Below are 26,873 nucleotides of genomic sequence, written 5' to 3' on the forward strand. Positions count from 1 at the left end.
TTCAATATCCAGCCATGGTGGACAACCACTGCTCTATGCTTCCCTCAATTTAGTGGCTGAGGACCAGCTACTTCTGACCCAGTGCTTCTCAAATTTAGGAAACACCTGTGAATTCTGTTAAGCATCAGATTCTGATTCAGGAGGTCTGGGAGGGCCTGAGGCTCTGCATTTCTAACAAGCTCCCAGGTGATGCTACTGTCCCAGAACCACACACTGAATAGCAAGGTACGCTGACCAGCATACCTCCCTGATACCAACCATGCAGGGCTCACTCAGAGTGTCACCCGACCTGGTCCCCAGCTGTGCTGTCGGCCAGATGGACTCAGCACCCCCCACCCAACCAAGCTAGTAGAAACTGTCAGTTTATGGGATTACCCTTTGAGCTGTGCTGCTCCTTCCCTCCCACCTGGGGGCCTGTCGCTGTGGATCTTGGACTAAGCTTCCTTCCTGCCCCTGCTTCTGGTTCCAGGATCTGGTGCTTCCCATGTGCCCCATTTGTTGATGCCAGCCCATTCCTGATGTGTGACAAAGCAGAAGGGAGCCCATGCTGTGAAGACCAGGAAGACCTGTGTTTGGGATTAGAAGGACTGAATCCTGATTCTGTCACTTCCTGCCTGTGTGACCTTGAGCAAGCTACTTGACCTCCGTAAGGGAATGAAGATTGCTACCTGATGGGTTTACAATGAGATTACACGAGATGATGTAGGTAAAGTGCCCACATCTGAGACTGGTACTTTCAATTAACAATAACTATATTATTAAGGAGGTTGGAGCTAAACGTTTACTGACTGCCCAGTATGTGCCATACCCTGTACTCGTTGACTTAGCTCTTTGGGGAGAGGGAGAGCAGCCCCAGAGCTCTGGGAAGCAGCCGCATCGCTCTCCATTCGCCCTCAGAGCCCAGGCTGGTGGATAGGAGCAGGGGCTAAGAGGTAGAACGGCCAGGAAAGTGACTTTGATGGTCAAATGCGAACAAACACTGCCTGCCTGGGCCTGTGAACCAGGCAATGTGGGGCCCAGAGGAACTGTAGGCCTCTATGCCCTCTTCAAGAGTGAAAAGCAATTATTTGGTGCACTTTAGGTACTTGAGAATGAGCTGGCCACAGCAGGTGTGAGTGCAGTGGATGGGTAATGAATGAGATCTCTCTTGGTGGAACGGGGGCACCCTGGCAGGCTCCCACCCCAGTCTCCATGAAAAAGAGCTCAGTAGGGCCCAAGACCACCAGTCTCCTTGTCTCCTGCCAGACCCAGGCGCCAGCCTGTCATGAATCTCTGCCTGTGCCACATGTGGCACCAGGTTGTTGATGTAAAATGTAAATCACTGTAAAGTACAGCAGCCTGGCAGCAGGAAATATGCTGATGAGAGTGGAAGTGGACTGGGGAGGCTGCAGGGAGCAGCAGCTCGAAATCCCAAATGACATGACTGTGGTGGTGAGTGTAGGGCTTGCTTGTCCGTTGCAGAGAATCCCCGCTCCTCCCAGGCCTTGCTCAGCGGTGTGAAGCAACGCTAGAGGGAGACAAAGGGACCGAGGCCACCGACTAACAATGGCTGTGCCAGAGACAAGCTGCAGCGCGGTGGCTCAGGATGCAACCTGTGCAGGCAGTGGCAGCATTGCCGGGCCCTGCTCTGCCCTTTCATAGCTCAGCGCATGCACTAAGAGGGATCCGTTTTATGGAGGAGAACACGGAGCTAAGAGAAACTCAGCCAACGTCCTCTGGCTTCCAAGGGGTGATGTAAGGGTGAAACTTGGTAGATCAAGGTAATTAAACTTAGCCAGTTTACAGTTTGATTTATCCTGATATTCAGCTGTTTTCTCTCTGTTTCTCCCCTCACTAATTAACTAACTCCATTTGTTTCCTTTCTCAAGGCTACACATACCTTACTAATTAACATCCTAACCGGAGAAAAAGCAGCTTCTTTAATCTTCAGGCACCCAGGTATTGGGACTCGTGATCTCAACTCCCTCGCTGCTCGTTGTGACAGTCCTAAGGCCTTGGAAGACGCCAGGGGATGACTTCTCATCTATCAGCCCTGAAGCTGCTTTCCTTTCTTCTTTCTCTTTTACCTGCCTATAAAACCCCTTAATCATGGCTCGGGGAAGGTGGTGTTTTAGACACAGGTCTGCCGTCTTCCCTAGCTGCTGGCATCTAGAGTAGAGGACGCTTTTTCTCCTCACCAACACTTGTCACTCTAGTGTTTTGGAGTCTTCGAGTGGCGAGCGGCTCTGAACCTGAAGTCAGTAACAGTGGTGTAGGCCGACTTTATTTTGCTCTATGGGAAAACAGAGAGGTACTCTGTCTTACTTCACGCCAGCACTTCTAGCTTCAAAGCTCTCATTGTCCGTCTTGATGAAAAATCTGCAGCTTTTATACAATTACAGGGAAAAAAGAAACCCATGATATATGCTTCATCATTTATATAGCTGGTTTCATATATTTTTGATACTACTTTTATATTTTCAACAGATACTAAAATTCTCTCTCTGAGACTGGGGAGTAGGGGCTTTGCAGATAAAGGGCCCCCTTCTTTCGTTCTTGTGATTGTTAATTGAGATATTTTCATTCACTTAAAGTTTTATTTATTTTTAATTTTCATTTTGAATTAATTTCAGACATAAGAAAAAGGTGCAAAAATAATACAAAGAATTCCCATGTGCCCTTAACATGTTATATAACTTAGAGTAAAATGATCAAAACCAGGAAGTTAGCGTGGATACAATACTATTATCTAATGTGTGGCTCAATTCAAATTTTGCCAGTTTTCCACCAATGCCCCTTTTCAGGTCCAGGATCCAGTCCAGGGTAACACGTGGCATTTGATTGTCCTGTCTCCTTACTCTCCTTTCATCTGGAACAGTTCAGTTGTAATTTGTCTCTCGTGACCTTTGCACTTTTCAAAAGTGCTGGCCAGTTATCTTCTCGAATGGTCTTAATTTGGGTTTATGTGATGTTTCCTTGCGATTTAAATCCAGATTATGCATTTTTGGCAATGACACCACAGAGTGATGTTGTGTCCTTCTCAAAGGATCATATCAGGAGTACATGATCTCTTTTTCTCTTCAGACCAGTGACAATAAGTTTGATCTCTTGTTTAAGGTGGGGACTGCCAGATTTCTCTACTGTCAAGTTACTATTTCTACTTTTGTAATTGATAAGTATTTTGTGAGGAGATACTTTATAAGTATCCTGTTTGCCCACTGATTTTACGATTCATTAATGATTCTGCCTGAAACAGTTATTACTGGGGAGTTTAAAATTCACTTACAAATGTAAAGACAATGCAATTATAAAGCAAAAATAATATCACTTCTTACACCTCTAACTGTGTTGGCTTGGTTGTCTTCACAGTTTTGTCTCATTTCGTATAGCTTAGTCAGTTGCTAAGTACGTAAAACGTTGAATGTCACATCTGCACCACTATGTTTACCATTAGGAGTACCAATATTTCAACTGAAGCTTCATCCTAGCTGATTCATCCTTGTCTTTTAGAGCAGACGGTCCCTCTGGAGCTCAGAACTCCCTTCTAAATTTGATCTGAACTTAAGTTTCATCTCCCTCTATTTAGACTGAAGGCATGTGGTGTTAGTCTGGGTGCCCCAGTGATTCTCATTTCTACTCAGGACCAGCCTGTTTTGTCTTTGGTGAATGACTCAGCATTTTACAATCTGACATTTTAGGAGAATCACTTTGCTATGAAACTGAAGCCATATGTTAAAGTTAAGCCCGGAAGCAAGCATGGGTCCAACAAAGGTTAAACAAAGATAAGACAATTTGCCACACCTATCAGCCTGCAAAAAGCACAGCAGAAATGAAATGAGACTCCAGAACAAGAGCAGGTTTGAGTCTTGACTACAAATTCTAATGTAGAGAAACTCTTCAGAGAGGTGGCTGGAGCTTTGGCTTCCTATAGACCCGCTCCTGGCTGTTTGTAGACTACATATGGAATCTGTGCTCGAGGCCTGAGTTAGGACAGCATATTTAAAGGCGGCTTAAAAGCTGAACAGGGAAAGGTGTAAATTTGAAGTGAGCTCTTATTGATTTTTGTTTTGTATCAAAGAAGAATTGATGAAATAGAAAAGAAGGCCTTCCTGTAGGAGCATCTAGCAGGCAGGTTGGCAGTCAGGTGATTGGACTTCCCTCATCATTTATTTCAGGCTGCACAGAAGTGCTGATGCCTTCTCTGCCCACGGAAAGGCCGGCTGGATGGGAGGGATGGCTGAATGAGGCAGCAAGATGATTTTAGCACATTCCTCTCTGTCTGTGACTGAGCTACACAGCAGTAGTGACCCAGTGCGCTTATCTTGTTAGCCTTGTTAGATCTTGCTCTTCCTGAGCATGGGAGGGGAAGAAGAGGTAACTCGCTGGAGAAAGGGGAACGAGAGGAGAGGGACATGAATGCAGAACAGGAGGAAAAGGGAAGGGAAAGGCAGCTCTTTCTGTCTCTGTCCCTTCCCAATATCCTACCATCTTTATCCTGAGATTTTCAGGCCTATAACTCCTCCACAGGGGCACCAGTACCTCTACAGATTTGGCCCCACCCCTCTTAGGCCTTTGCAAACTTGTTTGCCCCTTACCAAGCAGTCTTAAAGCTGACGCCATGTATAGCCCTCGGGGCTCTCTCTTCCACGGGCTTGCGACAGACTCTGACCTAATCTTGCACTATATTCTGACTAAAATGTACATCGATTGTTCATTCATCCATCTATCAATCATTTATTGATGCCCACTCTAAGCCAGGCAAGAGGTTGCGCTGAGTACTGAATATATTAAAATAAATTAAATTTGCAGTTCTTACCTGCAGGGAGCTCCTGGTTTAGTGGGGAGACAAGTTTTTAAGTAGATAATCACAATGCAGTAATAAGATAACATTTACTACATGCCACATATCCTTCTAAATACTTTACATGCTTTACTCATTTAACCTGCCCAGCAGCTTGATGAAGTAGGTGCTATTATACGTCCATTATCACAGATGAAGCACAGAAAGGTTAAATAATTTACCTAAGGTCACACAGCTAGTAAATGCAGGACTAGGATTTGAATCCGGAGGAGCTTATAACCAGAGGTAGAGCTTATAACCAGTATATTTTACTGCCTCTCAGTGAGTCACGTGTGGTAGTGGGCACCCTGAGTGTTGTTAGAGGCACACGTGGCAGGGCCTGGTGCAGGTGGTAGGGGGTTGGGAGAGGGCTTGGTTTGGTGATGTGTAGGAGATAGCTTGGTGGTAATCTGGACAGCATGAGGTTCCTTCCTCCCTCCTTTTTTTCTGTCTTCAATATTTACTGAGCATGTATTGTGTGCTAGGCATGCTGGTCGGCACTGGGGATGAAAGTGTGGCCTTAGTTTAGCCTGGGAGAGGCCAGTACACCCCCACTGGCACACAGCATGGTCAGTATGGACACAGGGCTACTTCCAGAATAGTGGCGGGAGACTTCACAGAGAGAGGAGCCTTCCTGTGGGCGTGGAGGGGAAGGGTGTATCTGGTATGAGCTGCTCCATGACATTTAAATGCAAGGAGCTAATCAAACCAACTCTATCTCTGAGTCCCTGGTAGCCAAAGTAGGCGGGAAGTCTACAAAAGCAGCCATTATTTGGGGCAACCCTGCCCCCCCAATGGTCTCCCAGGAGCCCCAGAAGTGATGTGGGTTTCAGTCTGTGGTTGCAGTTCTGCAGGGAGCTAAGGCTGCTCTCACAGGCTGATCTGCCACCACCATCTGGCACTGTGGTGTCTCCTGAACCAATCTTGCCCCAGCTTCCTGTCCAGGTCAGCCTGTCCCCCCAGATGATAAGCAGCTTTGTGAGTGGCACCAGTCTCACCATACCACGCTGTAGCTCCCAAGCCCAGGGTGTGAGGTCTGCATTTTCCCTGGCACCACACTGCCACCAGACTGCAAAATCTCACCCTCACCAACAGGCTGCATTTGAGCCAACTCCTCCTTTCTCCTCCCTTGAGCGGAAATATAAAACCATATTGACTGCCCCCTGCTGGTAGGGCAGCCTAGAATTTAGGAACAATGGCTTACCATCATGAGGGAGAGAAATTATCTCCTTTCCAATGACTCAGAAGAAGAATAGCTATCAAGTAATTTCCCAGTTAACAGTAGCAAGAGCATTCCAGCAGAGCAGGTGGCTAAGCAAAGGCACAGAGGAGCCACTACGTTGGGGTCTGTGGAGAAGCTGCACTGTGTTGTGGGATGTCAGTGGGAGAGCAGGCTGGAGAGGGAGGTGCGCCAGGTGGTATGGCCTCGAAGGCCTCGCTAACAGGACAAATCTAGCTTTCACCTGAGAGAGAGTAGTCATGTGACCAGATCTGGAGTTCGCAAAGATCAAGGTAACTGTGTGTGTGTGTGTAACAAAAGGCTACTAAAAACACCTTAACCTATTACATAACCTCCCCACTGTGGGCCGGGGACTGGTGCTGTCCTGTCCCTTGCAGTGTGGGACAATAGAGCTCATAGGCACATGGCCAGATGCTTGTCCTGCTTCACCTTGACTCTAATCCAAACAATGTAAAGAGCAGGGTGGGAGGTTATAGCTCATGTCCCACAAGATAGGTGGGTAGCAAAAGACCAGTCAGAGTGGTGACCAAGTTAATTTTGTATCCTTGTCCTTGGAAATCAAAAAGAATGATCCTTAGAAGACTCTTCTGCCCAGATTCCTTAGCAGAAGTGAGGAGGAGATTAGACCAAAGGCTTTTCATTTCCCCGTGATCCCAGCCAGATCCAGTTTCAAGGACTTGGAGCTTCCTCTCTTAGCTAAGAAGACACTCAGCTCCGCCTGGGCCTCAAATGACTCCAAAGCCAGAGGGAAAGCCAGACTCCAGCGTCAGAAAGCCAGAGCCAGGTAATGAGATGAGAGGGAAAAGTGCCCAGCTGTGACATTAAGTGGAATTTATTGTCATCATCTCAGGTTCCTTATTGTATGGCAGTTCCTCCCCGCCCTGCAAATACAGCCATATTTTAGGCTCAACTCTGAGGGTTTCAGGGCTGTCTGAGAAATGATGGCTGCGTGCTGTCACTGCATAGATGTACCCTTTCCAAATACACAAAACAGGAAGGTGAACTGCTGATCCAGTGGAAGGCAGTAAACCACACATTCAATTAGAATGATATACATGTAATCACAATTGTCTAATGATATTTGAGATTTCTTATTTAATCAGTAATGAGACGACCCAGCAATTAATGTTCCTGAAATTGTGGCTGCCCTTACCAGTGCAGTGTTGATTTAAAATGAATCTTTCTATTGTATATGCTCTTTCTATTTCTGGAGTTAATAAAGGTGCTCTAATGAGTTGTATTAAAACATCAATTTCTTTTTTGTTGCGCCCCTAAGTTTATCATGGTTTTTAATCAAAGTACTGAGTTAATTTGCAGGCAGGAGTTTTGGACATGAGGGTTTGTCTGGATGGAGGAGCCCAGATGGGAGATGGCTGCCTCACTTCTCTCCGACTCTCCCAGCCGTTTTGGCCCCTCTGGAGAGTTTTGAGGACAGGGACAGCTTCACGGGGTTGTGACCTGTGTGGTTGCACAGGCCCTGTGCTCATCAGGGCCCTGTGTTTGGTTTAATGCTCTAGTCTCACTGTCTTGAAAGTCTTCATACCTTTTGAAAAAGGGACCTCACATTTGCATTTTGCACTGGGCCCTGCAAATTGTATAGCTGGCTCTGTTTAAGGATCTGTCAGAACGGGCCACTCCTTGAGTTAGTGCTGTGGACTCCAAGCTAAGGAGGGCAATGTGTGGAGTGGGCAAGACGTGAGTGGGGGCTGGGGGGCAGTGAGAGGTACTCTCTCCTTGGGTTTCCCACAGAGCTTTTTATGTTGCTGAAGCTCCCTTGTTTTTGCAGTCCTAAAGCTCAGGGTGTAGGAACGCCAAACATAAGTAGATGTCAGTGAAAGGGAGCATGAACAGAAATTTGATTTGGGGGAGGGGAACATTTTTTTTCTGAAATCCATTTTTAAAAAATTACCACAATGGCTAGCATTTATTGAGTACCCACCATGACCCAGGAACTGTTCAAAGCACTTTACGTATGTTATCATTTAATACAATAATCCTCTGAGATAAGTACATGATTAAGCCCAACTTGGAAACCGAAGCAAGAAGGTTCAGCAAATTGCCCAAGGCCATATAGTCGATAAATGGCAGAGCCAGGCGTAAATCTAAATTTATGTTCCAGCATGGTAGAAAGAGATGAGTTTTGGAGAGAGACAGACCTGGGTTTGTTGTTGCTTCTGCCATTTGTTAGCTCCATGAACTTGGGCAAATTGCTGAAACTCTCTGAGCCCCAGTTTTCTCATTTGTAAAATGGGGATAAAAGAACCTGCCATGTAGGGCTGATTTGAAGGTTAAACCAAATAATACATACAGAACATTTAGGCTGGTGCCTGGTACAGCACCCATTAAATGTGAGACCATTACTCTGCCCCTTACAAATTCATACCCAGGCTCTCCGACAGAAAGCCTTTCTTGTCTGCTTTCAACTCATACTCCTCACTCATTTGCTCTATTATTTCCTTAAGAATTATATTCACACCGTTATATTGATGTATGCTTGTTTTACATTAATTTATTCATCAGTAATTTTTTGAGCCCACAGTATATGTTAATTTAGCAGTTACTGTGTTCCAACCATGAGCAAGGCATTGTGCTAGGCCTTATGCTATGTTTAAGGCATACTATGTTATAGTGCAGGGCATACTGGCAAGTGAAGGCTCATGCTTCAAGGAGCTCAGAATCTACTTGGGAGATGCAATCCATAAACGTGAGATATGAAAATAACTAATAAAATATGCTATGATTTTGTCAAAATGAGTAAAGATAGGAGGATAAGAATGTGTGAATTCATTCATCAATTCAGTTAAATACACATTTAAATGTTAGTTTTAGGTACTGTGCTAGGTGGTGGGAATATAATGATGAATAAAACCAATAGGATACCTGCCTTCATGGAGTTTGTATTCTAATGGGGATGATAGACACTGAATAAATAGATACACACATAGTTAATTACAGTTGGTAGACAGGTTAGTTAGTATGACATCAGGCAGTTCGGACTTCCCTGGTAGACTGAATAGAAACTGAACTGACCATATCTTCCAAGCCACAAGATAACCTGCTCCTACAGGACAAAACCCTTAATCATGCTCTGGGGCAACCGGAACATTTCAAAAGTCTCCCCTAGGCTGGAGCAGCAGAGCGGATCTGATAAACATCATACTGGTAGGCACCAGCATTCCAATCTTCCCCTCCCGGGGAGAAATGGAAACATAAAAGTAAAAGCTTTTTGCCTTAGTTAGTGGGCTTCCCAGTTTCGGGTACCCCCTCCCGTTCGGGAGCTGTAACCTTTTCTCCTGCTGTTAATAAACTATCTTCCTTTACAACTCTTTGCCTCTCCCTGGTCCATGTGTCCATTCTTTGGCTTCACGGGACACGATCCTAGTTTACACCCCAAAATTGCCTGCAATCCTACATCATTTGGGGGCTCGTCCGGGATTAGAAGGAGAGGTAAATATTATCTGTGCCTTTCTACTTGCCCACTTATGGGCCTTCATCATTTTTGTCTCTTTTTCCTATCACACAAACAGTGGGCCTCCGTTAGCCGTTTAAATGCAAATAGCATGGCTGCCATTCTCAAGACTCAGAGGGCAGGTCTTGCAGAAGGGCTCTGATCGATCCCCTCCGGCATTTAACTGGAGGAATGTCGACCACAGTCCAACTACCTTTTCTCTTGCTTTCTCTCTTGGGTGGAGTGAAGCCCCAAAATGGAGCATGGTTGGGCTGAATGGCCCTTGGCAGCAATTGAGGGACTCTGTTCGTAGCTACTCTGTGGTGGCTCCCAAAGGCTCCCTGGGTCACCCCTAGCCTGACTGCCCAAGGGGTCCCATTTGGAGGCTTTCCCTCCCCCTCTTTGCTATTTTGTCTTATCCTTCTGCTGCTTTTTTTCCTTTTCAAGAGGAGACTGAATACTGGCACATGGCCAGGATTCTCTGTGGACAACTGAGGGACACTGAGGTGGCTATGCGGTGGGTCCCAAAGGTCCCTCTGGTCCCTTCCCAGCCCAACTGCCCGTCAGGGTGCTAGTAGGATGACTCCTTTGTCTCTGCTGTTCTTTCATCCTGTCACCGTCTCTCCTCAGCTCTTGAGACGCTGGTCTAGGGTCTCTTCCCTGCGGGACCTTCTCAACACTCCCTGCCGACCTCAAGACATCTTAAGGTAAGAACATGGACCTCTGCCTCTATAGGACATCTCTTGTCACGCAGGATAAGATTTACTGGCATTTAACATTTCCTTTCATATCATCCTCTTGGGATCTCCTCCAAGCTTTAAAGTACAAATGGAAGCGTCCTGCCACACACCCTGAGCCTTTCTGTTGTTTTTGTAATCTCCACACCCATTGTTGATTTTTCCGTAACTGTCTGGCATCCCAGGTTCACTTAGGGCACCTCTCATGGGGTGCCTTGCTGCTCTCCTTTTTCACCTCTGCCCTTGCCAACCATCTGGCAAAATTTTTGGAGAAAAGTGGTACATTCCAGACTCCCTTTATCGCGAGAATATGCTCCTTCCTTAAACATCTTTATTTAGAAAGCCACTATTGTATTAATCGTGCCATCAATTTTTGTGATGCCCAAAGTTGGGCCATACACACCTCCACTCTAAAACGCCTCATCATCAGCCTTTATTGGCCTGTGGGCTGGTGCCAAACAACCAGGCAGGGTCACCCACAGATTTGGGTAGGTGCCCACTGGAGGCACTAGCCAAGCAGCCCAGGTAAGCATGACTAACCCTGGCGCGCTCTGTCTCTCCACTCTCCCTGGAACTGGTTGTATGGTCTCTGTGGCCCACATTTTCTAGGGGATGCCCTAGACCAAGTTGTGGGAGATGAATTGCGAAGGGACGCCTTTCTCTTCTTCCTTCCTTTCCGATGGGCAATCAGCCCTCACGCGCCTCCACCCCCCTGGACTGCATCTTGAAACACAGGGACAAATTTGACCCTCAGACTTTGAAGAAACAGCGCCTGATTTTCTTTTGTTCAGAGGTTTGGCCTAAATATTCATTGGAAGATGGGGAGACTTGGCCTTCTGAGGGAAGTAGTAATTATAATACTATCATGCAACAAGACCCGTTTTGCAGAAAGGAGGGCACACGGTCAGAAGTTCCATATGTTCAGGCTTTTTTTGCCCTGAGGGACAACCCAAATCTCTGCAAGAAGTGTAAAGTTGACCCGGCTCTTTTGGCTGTGATCTCTTGCCTCCCTTCCCCCAATGAGTCCCTTTTTAAGGGGACTCCTCTTAAGGGGACTCCTCCTAAGGAACCTCCAATGGGCTCCTCCTCTCCTGAGGAGGTCCCTTCAATAAATACCTAGTCAAGAGCTCATCCCAAAACTTTATATCCTGCTCTTCCCCTGGAGCCAGTTCCTGCCCCAGCTCCTTTCAATTGTCCTCCATATCCAGGACCTCCTGTACAAAAGTGCCCCCAGTTTGGAGTAAATCTCCTTCCCTTACAGGAAATGCCAGGAAAATTTGGGCCTGTTAGGGGTCAAGTCCCTTTTTCCTTACAAGATCTCTGACAAATAAAAGATCTAGGGAAGTTTTCAGATGACCCTGGTAAATACACAGAAGCTTTCCAAAATTTAACTCAGGTCTTTGAGCGCTCTTGGAGAGATGTTATGTTAATCCTAAGTTAGACTCTCACCAGTTCTGAAAGACAAGCAGCCCTGCAAGCTGTCAAAAGGTTTGGGGACAATCAGTTCCTAGTGTATCATGAGGAACAGGCAAGATGGGATTCCATTCAGGAACCCTTCCCTACAGGGAAACAAACCGTACCTACTATAGATCCACCATGGGATCCTGATACAGCCATGGGAAGTTGGCAGAGAAAACACTTTCTGACATGCATTTTAGAGGGACTGAGGAGAACAAGGGCCAAACCCATCAATTATTCAAACTACATACTATTAGCCAGAATTCAGAAGAAAATCCCTCAGCCTTTTTAGAAAGGCTCAGGGAGGCCTTAATTAAATATACTCCTATAGGGCCAGACTCCCCTGAAGGGGAAATTCTTTTAAAAGACAAATTTATAACTCAGCCTGCCCAGATATCCGCGGGAAATTACAAAAATTGGCTGTTGGTCCTGAAGGCACCTTGGACCCGTTACTCAAGGTGGCCAACACTGTCTTTTACACTTGGGATCAACAGGAAGCCCAGGACAAGGAAAGGAAAATAAGAAAAAAGACAGAAATACCAGTAGCTGCCTTTCAGGGTGCCTGGGGAAGGTCCGACTGCCACCAATGTCACTGGCAAAGGAAATGCCCATGGTAACCAGAGCCAACTCAGAGACTTGTCCATCTGTGAAGGGGATCAGTGGACGTGAGACTGTCCCCGGAGGCCTCTACCGCCAAGGCCAGCCTCGTCCCATCAGACTCCCACTCAGAACTGAAGAGGCCCCGGACTTTTACCAGTGGCTCCCTTGTCCCATCTAACCATCAGGACCCCCGAGCCCCAGGTAACCCTAGAAGTGGAAGGAAAATCTATTGATTTCCTTCTAGACACAGGAGCCACATTCTCTGTCCTCCTCTCCAGTCCAGGGACCTTCCCAATCGATATGTTACTGTCCACGGAGTCATTGGCAAGCCAATTATTAAACATTTTTCCCAGCCTTTAGGCTGCGTATGGGGTGACCTAATGTTCTCCCACTCATTCTTAATCATGCCAGGAAGTCCTACTCCTCTAGTAGGAAGAGACATTATGACGGCGATGGGAACTATTGTTCTCCTAGCCCCTGGAAGTATTCTTAGCTGCCTCCCAGGAGTAGAAACCAACGTCAAACCTAATGTTTGGGCATCGCGAGGGACAATTGGCTGAGACTTAACAGCTGCTCCAGTCCACGTTCATCTGAAGGACCCCATTCTATTTTCTTGCTGGAAACAATACCCTCTAAAACCCGAGGCACGGAAAGGACTAATCCCTATCATTAAGAGTCTCAAACAAGGGTCTCTAAGGACAAGGGCTCCTTAGATAATGCAGTAGCCCTTGCAACACCCCCATCTTAGGTGTTCCCAAACCCAATGGAGAACGGAGATTGGTTCAAGACCTCCAGGCCATCAACGAGACGGTTATTCCTTCACACCCTATAGTTTCAAATCCTTACACACTCCTAGTCCAAATGGTTCACGGTGTGAGACTTAAAGGATGCCTTTTTGTGTATACCTGTGCTCCCTGACCCACAATATCTCTTTGCTTTTGAGGACCCTGAAAGCCAGCTTTCACAGTTCACCTGGACGGTCCTCCCTCAGGTGTTTAGAGATAGCCTACACCTCTTTACACAGGCCCTCTCTAAGCACATAAAAGATTTTTCCTATAACAGCTGTACTCTTTTACAATATGTTGATGATCATTTACTGTGTGCTCCATCTGAAGACCTCATCAGCCAAGGCACTACTGCCCTTTTAAATTTTCTAGCCTCTAAGGGTTACAAGGTTTCCAAAGCCAAAGCCCAAATGTGTCAGACTTCTGTCAAATGCCTTGGGCTAACTATCTCTGAAGGGACTACGGCTCTAGGGTAGAACAGAATTTGTCCCATCTCCACTTATCCCCTACCTAAGACCGTAAAACAATTAAGGGGCTTCCTGGGCATTACGGCTACCCCCGCAGCCTATGGATCCTGGGATACAGAGAAATGGCCCGTCCCCTCTACCAATTAATTAAAGATACTTAAACTACAAATACTCATCTGCTACTTTGGAGCTTGGAGACAGAGCAAGCTTTCAGCCTTTTAAAACATGCCCTGTTAAGTGCCCCAGCCTTAAGCCTTCCTACAAGAAAATCCTTTCATTTATATAGGATAACAGAAAGAAAGGGAATGGCTTTAGGAGTCCTAATGCAACCCAAAGGACCCTCACAACAACCAGTAGGCTATTTAAGTAAAGAACTAGACCTCGTAGCATGTGGCTGGCCGGCTTGCCTCCGGGCCATAGCTGTAGCTGCCCTCCTGGTTCCTGAAGATACCAAGCTCATGATGGGACAAGACTTAACCGTCTCTGCCCCCCGTCACGTTCAAGGACTTTTGAATACTGACAATAGTCACTGGCTCACAGATAGCTGCCTCTTGCGGTATCAAGCTCTTTTACTAGAAGTTCCTGTGGCTCAAATACAGACCTGTTCCTCTCTCAATCCAGCTACATTCCTCCCCGAGGTGGGAGAAGAGCTAATACATGACTGCCAATAAGTTTTACTACAAACCTATGCTGTTAAGGGAGACTTACAAGGCACACCCCTAGACAATCCAGGTTGGACGCTTTTTACTGATGGGAGCTCTTTTGTAGAAAACGGCATACGAAAGCCTGGATGTGCTGTTGTTACTTTACATAATACCTTAGAGAATGCAAGGCTTCCTTCTGGAGTCAGCGCACAACTGGCTGAGCTAATAGCTCTTACTCGAACACTAGAGCTGAATAAAGGAAAAAGAGCTAATATATATATTGATTCAAAATATGCCTTCTTGGTGTTATATGCCCATGGACGCAATTGGAAAGGAAGAAGTTTGCCAACTGCCAACAGGTCTCCTATCAAATATCACCAGGAGATCAACTGACTGCCACAGGCAGTACTTTTTCCTAAAGAAATAGCAGTTATACACTGCAAGGGACACCCAAAGGGAAGTGATGAGACTTCTGAAGACAACTGATTAGCAGACTAAACAGCTAAAAATGCTGCCAAACTGGGTCTTAACCCTACCCTAACTCCTCTAATTTGGGATGGGTCCATAAGCCACGTTAAGCCCCAATATACTCAAAAGGAACAAGAATGGACTAAGACAAGGGGCTACACTGCCCAATCCATGGGTTGGTTACAAGGGGAGGGTGGTCATTTACACCTCCCAGCTGCCAAGTAATGGAAAATTCGAAAAACTCTCCACCAAACCTTCCACTTAGGAAGGGACAAAACTTTATAAATGGCTCAAAAAATATTCACAGGAAAATACCTACAAAAGAATATACAACACATTCTCACATCCTGTGAAGTCTGCCATAAGAATAACCCTCTAACACATCCTCAGACATCTATAGGGGTGCAAAGACAAGGCAAATGCCCAGGAGTGGATTGGCAATTAGACTTCACCCATATGCCCAAGGCCAAAGGATACAAGTCTCTCATAGTATGGGTGGACACCTTCACCCACTGGGTTGAAACCTTTTCTTGTAGAACAGAAAAGGCAATAGAAGTAGTTACGGCCCTAATTATGAGAATTATACCTAGATTTGGCCTCCCCAAGTCTCTTCAAAGTGACAATGGGCCTTCTTTCAAATCTTCAGTCACTGAGGGTGTATCCAAAACCCTAGGAATAGACTATCACCTCCATTGTGCTTGGAGGCCACGATCCTCAGACAAGGTAGAAAAGACCAATGACATCATCAAAAGACATCTTAGAAAATTATCACAAGAAACTAGCCAAAATTGGACAGATTTACTCCTGATAGCTCTCCTTCGTATTCGAAATACTCCAATTAAGTGTGACCTAAGCCTTTTGACATGTTGTATGGTAGGCCTTTCCTAACCAATGATCTCTTGATTGATCATGAGACTACAGAACTAACCCAACATATAACTTCTTTTGCACAGTTTCAACAAGCCATCCAACAATTGTCAGAAGCTCAACCTCCTATTTAGCCCAGGAGATGAAGTTCTTATTAAATCTCTTCCTTCTCTATCTCCAACGCTAGATCCAGTGTGGAAAGGATCCTATACCGTGATTCTTTCTACTCCCACAGCAGTAAAAGTCCCAGAATTTGACTCCTGGATTCACTACTCTTGAGTCAAGCCCTGCACGAGTGCACCCACACAAACAGAAAAAAAAGACAAAAGTCCTAAGTATTCCAGTCAACCTCCAGAGGACCGACCTAAAACTTCCTCTACGCCATACAGATAAGTACTCAGATGACACCGTCTAGTTTCAAAAAGACCGTATTAGGGGGCTTCATTCTTCTGACTGCTGCTTTCATTCTCCTTTTTGCTGCATCTGTTATGTGTGTTGTCCTAGATTCAGCCCCTCCTTCCTGCCATTACTTACCTTGGGCTGGGCTGAGCCTAGGAATAGTTTGTGTTATTTTCACAGGCTATATTTTAATTGGCCTTTGGAGATTTTCTGACATCTAACATACCATTAACAATTACTACATAATGTTTTGTCAAGTTTTACTCTTTTTAATAATGCTTCCAAATGGGGTTCCAGAGGGCCTCATACCATTCCAAAGAAACAAAAACTTATGGGTTTACTTAGCCAAACATATAATGAGTGTATGAGACTTTAGCCTTAAAGGAGGAACTTATGTTGAACAAACTTTTACCTTCTGTCTAGTTGGCGTCTGCACCCTCTTAAGTTATATAAAGAATTATACCACCCTCTGATACATTGATAAGCCCATATCTTACTCCAATATCTATAATTGGAGTCCCACTACCACCCCAAAAACCTGTTCTCTCTACAGGTTAGAACTGTAACTCCAGCTGATCACTGTGTTATTTTCACCGGCTGCCCCAACTAATGTTTTGATCTTTTGACCGATGATGGCCTTAACTGCAGCTCTACCACTTCTATGATTTATGCCAATGCACATGTTAAATTACCTGCTGGATGGTTTCTTCTCTGTGGGAGGGTTACCTACTCCTATGTTTCAGCTTATAGCACCGGGGGACCCTGCTCTCTCGGAAGATTAACTTTTTTTTAACCCCAAAAGCCTCGTCAGGTTAGACATCGCAGAGAACTTGCTCTAGATCCCAGCTGCAACAGTGATGTACATTTATTTAGTCCAGCTGAATATGTTTCTTTGTCTCTCTTTATAGTACCTGCCATGAGTATAGCCTTAAATGTAGAGATTAGTCACATTGCTTGTTCAATGGCAAAGGCCCTAAATGCTATTTCACAGTCTATACACGCCATAGGCCAAGAGTTAGGACAAGTCAGAGAAGTAGTTCTCGAGAACCAAGCTGCCATAGACTACCTACTCCTCAAATATAATCAAGGATGTGAACATTTTAAAGGATTATGCTGCTTCAATCTTTCCGATAATTCTCATTTAATAGAAGATAAGGTACAACAAATCCATAACATAGTTTCCAATATTAAACAACAGACAGGATTCTTTGGCTTAGATTTATCCTTCCTTACTTCCTGGCTTCATAGCTTAACAGGACTTAAAGAAGCCTTTCTTATATTTCTCTTATTCATTATTGTAGGAATTTTGTCTTGCTGCTGCCTACGGTGTAATCTCTGCTTGAGTACCACTCACTAGCTGGCTGCGACGGCCTCCAAGACAACAATACCCCCGTCTGGATCTGCTCATCTACTGGGGACCCTTAGATAGACCTCTGGACAAGCCCCAGCTGCTGGTCCCTTTCTACGTCCCTCCTCAGCCTGAAGTAGCCAGAGCGGTCGTCGCCACTATCCCCTAACAGCAGTTAGGTTTCCTCTTCAGAGTGGGGATTGAGACAGGTTAGTTAGTATGACATCAGGCAGTTCGGACTTCCCTGGTAGACTGAATAGAAACTGAACTGACCATATCTTCCAAGCCACAAGATAACCTGCTCCTACAGGACAAAAACCTTAATCATGCTCTGGGGCAACCGGAACATTTCAAAAGTCTCCCCTAGGCTGGAGCAGCAGAGCGGATCTGATAAACATCATACTGGTAGGCACCAGCATTCCAATCTTCCCCTCCCGGGGAGAAATAGAAACATAAAAGTAAAAGCTTTTTGCCTTGGTTAGTGGGCTTCCCCGTTTCAGGTACCCCCTCCCGTTCGGGAGCTGTAACCTTTTCTCCTGCTTTTAATAAACTATCTTCCTTTACAACTCTGCCTCTCCCTGGTCCATGTGTCCATTCTTTGGCTTCATGAGACACGATCCCAGCTTACACCCCAAAATTGCTGGCAATCTTACATCAGTTGTAGTAAGTAATATGAAAAAGAAGTATAGGGTGATTAGTTCTCAGAGGAGTGGGACAGACTGCTATATGCTGGGGTTGTTAGAGAGCAGTTTGTGGGAGAGGTTGAATTGAAGAATGGTAGATGTGAATAACTGTAGAGGAGAGATGGAGTCCAAAGGTCAGGATATAGGAACAATCAATGTTCAGGTGATACTGGTAATACTTTACATTTAGTTTGTACTTTAAAAGTCCACAGTACTCTCACATACATGATGCATTAGTCAGGATGGACTAAGTTGTGCTTCAGTAACAAACAACTTGAATAGACAAAGGTTTAGATCTTCTTCACCTTACTTGTTTAGTGTGGGTTGGTGGGGGGCTCTGCTCATTGTGTCCACTCAGGGATGAAATCCATCTCAATGTGTGCTTTTAAGATCACCACAGCAGGGGGACGAGAATGGTACAGTGGCTCTATGTTAGTTATCGATTGCTGCATAACAAATTACCCCCAAATTTAGCGGCTTAAAACAACATTCATTCATTATGTCACCATTTCTGTAGAATTGACCTTGATCCTCCACCGCAGAGTCTCTCGTAAGACTGCAGTCAAGGTGTCAGCTGGGGCTGCAGTCATCTCAAGGTTGAACTGGGCTGGGTTCCGTTTCCAGACTCACTCACATGGTTGTGGATAGGATTTATTGCCTTGAGGACCGTTGTACTGAGGGCCAGAGGCCACCTTTACTGTCTTGTTGGTAGCTTTCTTCATCAGGGCAAGCATATGAAAAGAGTCAGAGAGAGAGAATGGCAGCAAGACGGAAGCCATTGTCTTTTAATACCTAATCTTAGAAGTGACATCCTGTTATTTTTGCCATATTCTGTTCGTTAGAAGCAAGTCACTAGGTCCAGCCCACCCTCAAGGGGAGGAGACAACAGTGTGAAAATGCCAGGGGGCGAGGATCATCAGGGACCATTTTAGAAGTTGTCTGCCATAGGCTCCTAACACTTCCACCTTCCATTCCCGCCCACTAGGGGTGACCACCCCTAACTTCAGAGTGGGCAGGGAAAAAGCAATCTTCCCATGTGCCTGGGAGAAGGACTGAGATATGAGTCCTGATGACTGACAGAAATGATCCTGTAGCATAGAGCCTAGTTTACTAGTGAGAGGGTCTGCGGAGGCCTTTAATCACAGAAAGGTTAGAATGTTAGGTTGGGGCTTATAAGATAGCTGACTTAGAGGAAATAGGTGGTGGATATTTTTGAACAGGAGAGTAACTTAACCAGCAAGTCTTACAATTATTATTAACTGGTTATTTAAATTGAGAAAGTAGAAATACATGTATGAAGGGAAAAGTTCAGAGTACTGAGGGATATGTAAAAAAGCAAGGTTCTTTTCCATCCCCAGCTCCTAGCTCCCCCTCCCCAGAGTTAACCATTTTTTCATTTTCTTATATATCTCGGAAATATTTAGGAATATATAAACCACATATGTACATGTTCCTCCTTTTCTTTTAAATCAATTATATATGTATGATACATGCATTGTTCTGAATCTTCCTTTTTTCACCTTAACATAGATCTTGGAAATAATTTCATAGCACCTGTAAGTCTCTCCCATTGAAGGTTTTAGAAAGATTTAAACTGGTGACCATGCAGAATAGAGCAAAAAGAATGGAGGAAGATGGACCAATTGAGTGGCTCTTTCGGTAATTCTGATTAGTTTTATTCATTCATTCATCAAACATTTATTTAAGTCTTTGCTGGGTTCTGTGATATCAAGTCACATAAGAAATGGTCCTTGCCTTCAAAGAGCCCAAGGGAGCTAACACAAGTAAACAAATAAATCATAATGCAAGGTGCCTAAATGTTGCAATTAGAGTGAAGTGACAAGTGTCTGGACAGGGATAACTCCTGAGATTTTAAAAAACAACAATAACAAAAAAAATGAGGTGGCTGGAATACTTTCTCTTTGGAAAAAAATGTCAACAGGTACAGTCTGATAAAGGGCAGCTGCAGGCCCTCCTGAAAGAGTGAACTGACACTTCTGTCATTTGTTCTACCCTCTCACCTCCCCTGTCTGCCTGACCCCACCCCCATGCACACCCTGACATGGTGTCTGATGTGGACTAGTTACCCAACAGACCGAGGACAAAGCTGAGGAGAGGCTCAGGATGGAATTGATGGCTTCTCTGTCATTTCTCACCTTTGCCGATGGCATCTCCAGCTCCCTGCCTGACAGTAGTACAAACAGTGAGCAAATTCTTGATTATGCAGAAAGATGAACTTCTGATTCATTTTTGATGCTCAGTGTTATGAGGCAAGTTCCCTGGCCATCTGTTCAAAGGAGGAACGTGGTACATATTTAGATTATTTTATTTTTATCTTAATCAAGTGGCAACTTTCCATCTTGATGCATCTTAACCTGAGCAGTTGTGGCTGGAAAGCAATGGGCTTGAACAGACTGATGAGGGAGAGGGAGAAGCCTGTGCCACCTGCTGCAACACTGGTGTCAGATGCAGGAGCGGAGTCTCCTCTCCACGGCCCGTTCACCTCCCGAATTAGGGAAGAAATTGCAAGCTCTCCAGTCTCCAGTGGGCACCACAGTGCTTAGGGGGCAACACACCCAAACAATTAGGATCTGCTGGTCACAGCCAGGGGATCTTGGGGAACATGGGCTGGAGCTGAGAATCACGAGCAGCTTCCTGAAATGGTTAAAGGCTACTGAGCTGAAGGGAGGTAGCTGCAGCTTTCTCATGAGAAACAGCCTGGACATTTTAGCTCATTTCCTGACATGAGGAGATTTAAGTTTTTCCAGTTGTTGGCATTTGATGGAAATGTGCAATTATGTTCCAGGAGCTGCCTCTAGGACCTCCCAGAATGAGTGAGATGGGGTAGAGAGTAATAACCTAGCCATTTGTCTTAGTTTGGGTTTCCCTGAAATAGGAGCCTGAAACAAAGAATGGGGCAGTTAGTTTATCTGGCAGTGATTCAAAGAAAAGGAGCTAGGAAGACAGGGAAGGAAGAAAAATCAGTGGTGAGCTGGTTACCACAGTGGGCAACTGGGCTCAATCCTGACGAGGACCCGTCAGAACTGTCCCTCTGGAAGGGAGGTTGGTGTGTTTATCCACAGACTTATAACTTTGTTGGTTGAGGGTTGCCCTTGGGGGCATTAATCCCTTACCTTCAGACTGCTCTTAACAACTGGGATCTAGGAAAAAAATGTCCTGCGGCAGACAGCAGAGAGACAAGGAGGGTGCTGAAGTCAGCTCCCTGGACTATGCATGAGAACTCTCAGCTGCGGCTGCAATCCCAGGTGGACTGAAGGGAAGTGGTGTGGGGCAGACAGCATCCCTGTCACTGCTGGAGGAAGGGAGTGGGCAGGGGAGGAAGAATACTATTTAGTCATCGAAAGTGACCAGTGTGTGAATTTTGTTAACATGGCAGGCACCAATCTCAGTCCCCAAGCTCAGGTAGGTAAGAGATCTCGAATTCTGTACTTCCCATAAATTAACCTAATTTTGACTCTACATTCCCATGGTATTGTGCTGGTGGGAAATTTAATCTCGTTTTGGGCTCTCCTCCCTGTGTGCCAACCTCCTTCCCAGCTGCAAGGCTGGTTCTAGGTTTTCGTGAGCCAGTGGAAGACTCTGGGCAGGAAGCTTTGCGCTTGTGCAGGTATCTATTAGAGAATAGACTATGATGCTTGCATCACGTATAGGGTTTGTGTGTGTGTGTGTGTTTTGTGGTGGTAACTTGTCTGGTTAACTAGTCATTTTCTCTTTCTCTTTTGCAAGTTGCTTTATTTTGCACAATTTGGAAGTCTCTTGTGAACCACAGTGCACAGAGAATGCCTCTCTGTAATAATATGTAATAGCTTTTGTGAGTAGTTACTGTCCCACTGTCCTTCTACCAGTGGCTTGGTGCCCTGTGATTGAGGAGCTCGGCTCGGCAGCCATCTCCAAGCGACACAGTGGCCTCTATGTGAAAAGCAGAGCACAAGACTGGCACCTACATGCTGGCAGTCCAGACACATTCACTGTTAGTTTCTTCATGAGGTAGGCATTGGTCTCTTTATTTCTTGACTGCTTAGAAAAGGTCTTCTAAATTTTAATTTAACTAAATTAAAAAGCTATCATTCAGTACGCGTGAATTTTAATTTTTTAAAACACTTATGTAAATTTGTGGAATCACCAGCAACACGTATCAGGACCCCGAACTATTTCATCACCCCAAAAAGCTGCCTTGTGCTGCTCTTTAGTCATGAAATCTTCTTCTCCCTTTAATCTGTAGACAACTGATGTGTTCTTTACCACTGTAGTTTTTTCTTTTTGATAACAAAATCTTTGTGTTTAAAACAGTGGAATAAAATTCAATATTTAAGTTGTTTCGGTCTTGTATTAACACACACATTTACTTGTTTTCTGGTTTGTTGAAGCAAGGATTAGACAATACTTGCACACTTATGTATGTCAAGGTGGCTCGCCGTGAAGATGCCATCAGAAAGACACTCCTGGAGAAGGCGACCAACTGTGCCAATCTCACCAACCTTACAGTATCTCAGAGCGTCCAGCTTCACCTTCTTTCTCTTTTGCTTATTCTTGGGAGTATATAAGATGATTTCTTTTTCTAAACACCACAATAAAGCCTCAACAACCAAAGTGCTCTCTTTTTGAATATTGTAATCAGACATTGGTGTATCCACCTTCCCGTTGGTTTTCCAGCAAAATCAGTCCCTGTTGATTGGGAAGAGTCTTGACTTTCATAGTTTTTATTGTATCTATGGGTTCAACCTTGAGAATGATGGTCTTTCCTGTTAGGTCTTTCATGAAAATCTGTATCTTGCAGGAAGATGAGCCTCTGATTCATTTGAATCTGAAAGGAAGAGTCAGTTTTGATTAAATGTTACTCAAATTTAAATTAGGGTGGGTTAAATCTCGATTAGGGGAGGAAAAGGAACAAGAAGTCCAGTATCACAATTAAGGTTCTTACCTAAAGACTCAGAGGAGCACTGATCACTATAATCATGATGTAGGAAATTTTTCTGTGAGTGCTGGGATCGTGTCTCGTGAAACCAAAAAATGGAAGCATGGACCCAGGAGAGGCGAGGATTTGTAAAAGAGGATAATTTATTAAAGCAAAGAAATGCAGCTCCCGAGCGGGAGGAGGTTCTGGAATGGGGTGCCCCTTGACTGAGGCAAAAGCTCTTACTTTTATTCCTTCCTTTGCCTGTTTGGGGAAGGGGAGCTGGTGCCTTTTAATGGAATTCATCTATCAGGTTGGTTCTGTTAGCTCATCCTGAAGGGATTAGCAAAATAACCCATTCCTATTATCAGATCTGCTCCGTTTGTCTGTCCAAAAGGGATTTATGGGATAATTTATTAACCTCAAGGCACTGTTATAGTTAGTCCTGGAGTGAATGAGTTACTTTAGAACCTGGAGTTTCAGGATATGGCTGTCTTTTGTTTATTCCACCAGGGACCTTCCTGTCTGCCTAACAACATGCTAACTAACCCGTCTCAGTCAGACCATCCTGACCTAGTCACTTGGACTGCTAAAGGAATTAATTGAAACTGTTCTGAAATAAAGCAGGAGACTCTGAGAGAAGCATCCTTCTTACCTTCTGCCCACAGATTCTGCAGCCTGGCCAGTGATTCCCGGGATGGGCTGGAGAAAAAGGGAATGGAGTCTCTAGGACACCTCCAGGAATAAGATTTTTCTATGGAAATAGGTGTGGAGGCACATGACCCGTCATTGGAAGCCTCTATGGTACTTTTTTCTCAGTTCTAGGCAGCATGAAAATGACTGCTGAGCTCTTTCAGGACTCTGAGCTCTTTGAGATTCTGAAGACTCTCGCACATACATATCTGATAAAGGTCTTGGACTCTTTTAAGGCAGAAGAACTTGGAAGATTTCCTATCTCTATTAGCTCCATTTAAACTTAGCTATGAGTGATAGAAAATCCAACACAACAGTGGCTTAAACTAAAACGAAGTTTATTTTTCATGTAAATATAGGTTGTCTTGAACTGGTATAGAAGTGCCACAATCATCAGGAACCCAGGCTCAGCTCTTGTTGCCCTACTAGTCCAAAATGGCTGCTGTAGCTCCAACTCTTACACTTTCATCCAGCCAGAAAAAGGAAGGAGAAAGAGTTAGAACCTTTCTCTTTAAGGGCTCTGTCCAGAAATCACACTTACCATTGCACTTACAATATTCTTTTACTTTCCTTTGGCCAAGACTTAGGCAATTGGCCATAATTGGCGATGGAGGTTGGGAAATGTAGTCTTTATTTCACATAGCCCAGCCAAGGATCAGAGAATATGTGTGATACCGTGGGAGAATGTGGCAGTTCCTGCCACACCCTGCTAAAGTGACCTCAAAACTTCCCCTAGAGGATGGGGGTGTTAACAGAAAGAGCTTGAGGCCTGGAAGTTCACCTTCTACTGGGTGTTGTCTTACTAATTTGACTTACCCTGCCCAAGGGTATGGAATTCCCCTTAGATATTTAGACTCAGGAAACAAAGCATCTCCTTTCCTTCTTTCTCTCTAGCATGAATGAGATCTCCCGCATTTTCAAAGATATTTATTAAATACTCAGGTGTAAAAAAGAAAATAAACAAAGAGAATACCTGATGCCATAAACTTACAACTTACAGGTTTGAATCTTAAGGTAACTGCTATCCATCTCCAAAGGGAAGGCATAAATATGCAAAAATCATGCCTGACTTTCTTCCTTTTGCTGCTGTCAGGTCTCCATGCAGAGGAGAATAGATTTAGTTTTTCCTGGAACAAGGCGTGGTACCATTTTCAAACACTGCCATCATACTGTGCTTAACCATTTGGCTTTCTGCAGGCTTTGTCAGTGATCACTTCTGGTGATTTAACTGATAAGACTCTTCCTGTCTAGGCAGGGATAAATTTGTCCCTTCAGGCCCATAGGGCAACTGGACTTTCACCAAACTAAATAGTTTATCTTGGAGATCTTTTCATATCAGCCCCTATGGATCTAATGCATCCTTTTTGATAGTTGCATGAATATTCCATTGTGTGGATGACTCTAATTTATTTAATCAGACACTAATTGCTGAAAGCTTTAAGAATTGATGTTCTTATAGCATAATTGCTGTTTTATTGATTGTTTTTTGAAAGGAAGAACAGACTAGGTTTAGAAGGGGATGTAATGGGAAGAGGAGCCGTTGGGTTCGTGGGCTGGAAAGACCAACTTTTCCCACCTCACAATATTTTAAAAGGTGGCCTCATAAGAGAAGCTTGGACTAGAAGGGTTCAATAAATTATAGACAAGAAGTGAAGTCTTCTCATCTGCTGGAGGCTGAGATCAGATCCTTGGGAATAGAGAAAAGAATAGTCATTAACTTGAAGACTGGGTCTATTGAAACAGCAGGTAGGCTAGCCCACAAACTTTTAAAGTTCATAGCTCAAAGCAAAACCTTGGCCTCTAACACTCAAGCTGGTTGACACAAAAAGCAAAGGGGAACAATACCAAAAATGAACGCTTTAGAAATCAATGAGGCCAGAAAGAAATGGCCATTGAGTTTCTTCACCAAACTTCCCAAACCCATTGTGATTGTCCTTAAACAGCACCGGCCTCAACAGGTTGTAAAGTAAGCATGCTTCCATGTTTTTAGGGACCCCAGCCTCCCAAATAGGTTTCCCTCTCTTCTCTGCCCTGCCCCCCCCAACTATTGGCTTTCTTCCCATTGAGAGTACAGCTATTTTTCTATTCTTTTACTATCAATATATGCTCTCAAAAGTGATACAAAAGCTAAAAGTTGTTCACATTACAATAGAAATTGCCAGTAACTGCTTAAAGTGATATCAGGTAGGGAGGGTAACTGGGAATGTATGTTTGTGTGTGTGCACACACACATGTATATTTTCATCAAAATTCTTATTATAGAATTTTCAAACACAAAAAAAAAATAGAGAGAAAAGTGTAATGAACCCACACAAGTCCACCTGACATTTTTGCTTCCATCTATTATCTGTCTTCTTCCAGCATATTTTATTTTTCTGGAATACTCTAAATTATTTCAAATCTTTTCATTTAACCCATAAATTTGAGAAAGGAAAGTATATTTAACGGGATTAAAACCTCATGGGAAATTTAGTAGGATGGTGGCTGAGAACAAACAGGGTGCAAAGTCAGGATGCAGCAGGAGTGAACTCCTGGGCCATGCAGGACGCGCACCACCAATGCAGAGGGGGAGAAGTAGGGCATTCCATTCACCTCCCTCTTGCTGTCCCTGCTTTCAGCCAAAGGAATGAAATTGAGACAGGTTAGTTAGTATGGTGGCTAGGTAGAGTGGGGGGAGGTGTCCCTGGTGGAATAAACAAAAAGGCAGCCATATCCTGAAACTCCAGGCCCTGGAATGTCTCCTTCACTCCAGGACAGAGATATGAGAATACCCCTTGAGGTTAATAGATAAACTCAAATCCCTTCTGGCCCGACAAAGGAGCAGATCTGATAGATAGGAATGGGTTGGTTTGTTAATCCCTTCAGGATGAGCAAACTGGACAAACCTAATAGATGAATTCCATTAGAAGGCTCCAGCCCCCTTACCCAAACAGGCAAGGGAAGGTATAAAAGTAAGAGCTTTTGCCTTAGTCACTGGGCACCTCCATTTGGGAGCTGCAACCTGTTCTGCCTCTAATAAACTATCCTCTTTTTAAAACTCTTTGCCTCTCCCTGGTCCATGTGTCCATTCTTCGGTTTCATGAGACACGATCACAGCCCACCCCCAGCAACTGCTAGCAGATCCAACATCATTTGGGGATTCACAGAAAAATATTCCCACTTCAAAACTCTTATTCTAATATTTGAGGCACTTATAGCTGTTGGGAGAGAATGTTCTGGAGGGAAGAGGACTTTTCATGCTCAGATCGTCCCTACTGTGTTTCCCCCAAAATAAGCCTGGATCTTATATTAAGGTTTGCTCC

At 44.6% G+C, this 26,873-nt stretch overlaps 1 long non-coding RNA gene across 1 annotated transcript; it reads left to right on the forward strand.

Moving 5' to 3' along the window:
• Positions 1–1,512: 1,512 nt before the first annotated feature.
• On the forward strand, positions 1,513–17,255 carry LOC117030681 (uncharacterized). Its single transcript, XR_004424440.1, has 3 exons — positions 1,513–1,760; positions 10,138–10,214; positions 15,721–17,255. It is a non-coding gene; the product is annotated as an uncharacterized LOC117030681 (long non-coding RNA).
• The last annotated feature ends 9,618 nt before the right edge of the window (positions 17,256–26,873 follow it).

Source organism: Rhinolophus ferrumequinum, chromosome 11 (assembly GCF_004115265.2).
Source record: "Rhinolophus ferrumequinum isolate MPI-CBG mRhiFer1 chromosome 11, mRhiFer1_v1.p, whole genome shotgun sequence".
In the NCBI taxonomy this organism is placed as follows: domain Eukaryota; kingdom Metazoa; phylum Chordata; class Mammalia; order Chiroptera; family Rhinolophidae; genus Rhinolophus; species Rhinolophus ferrumequinum.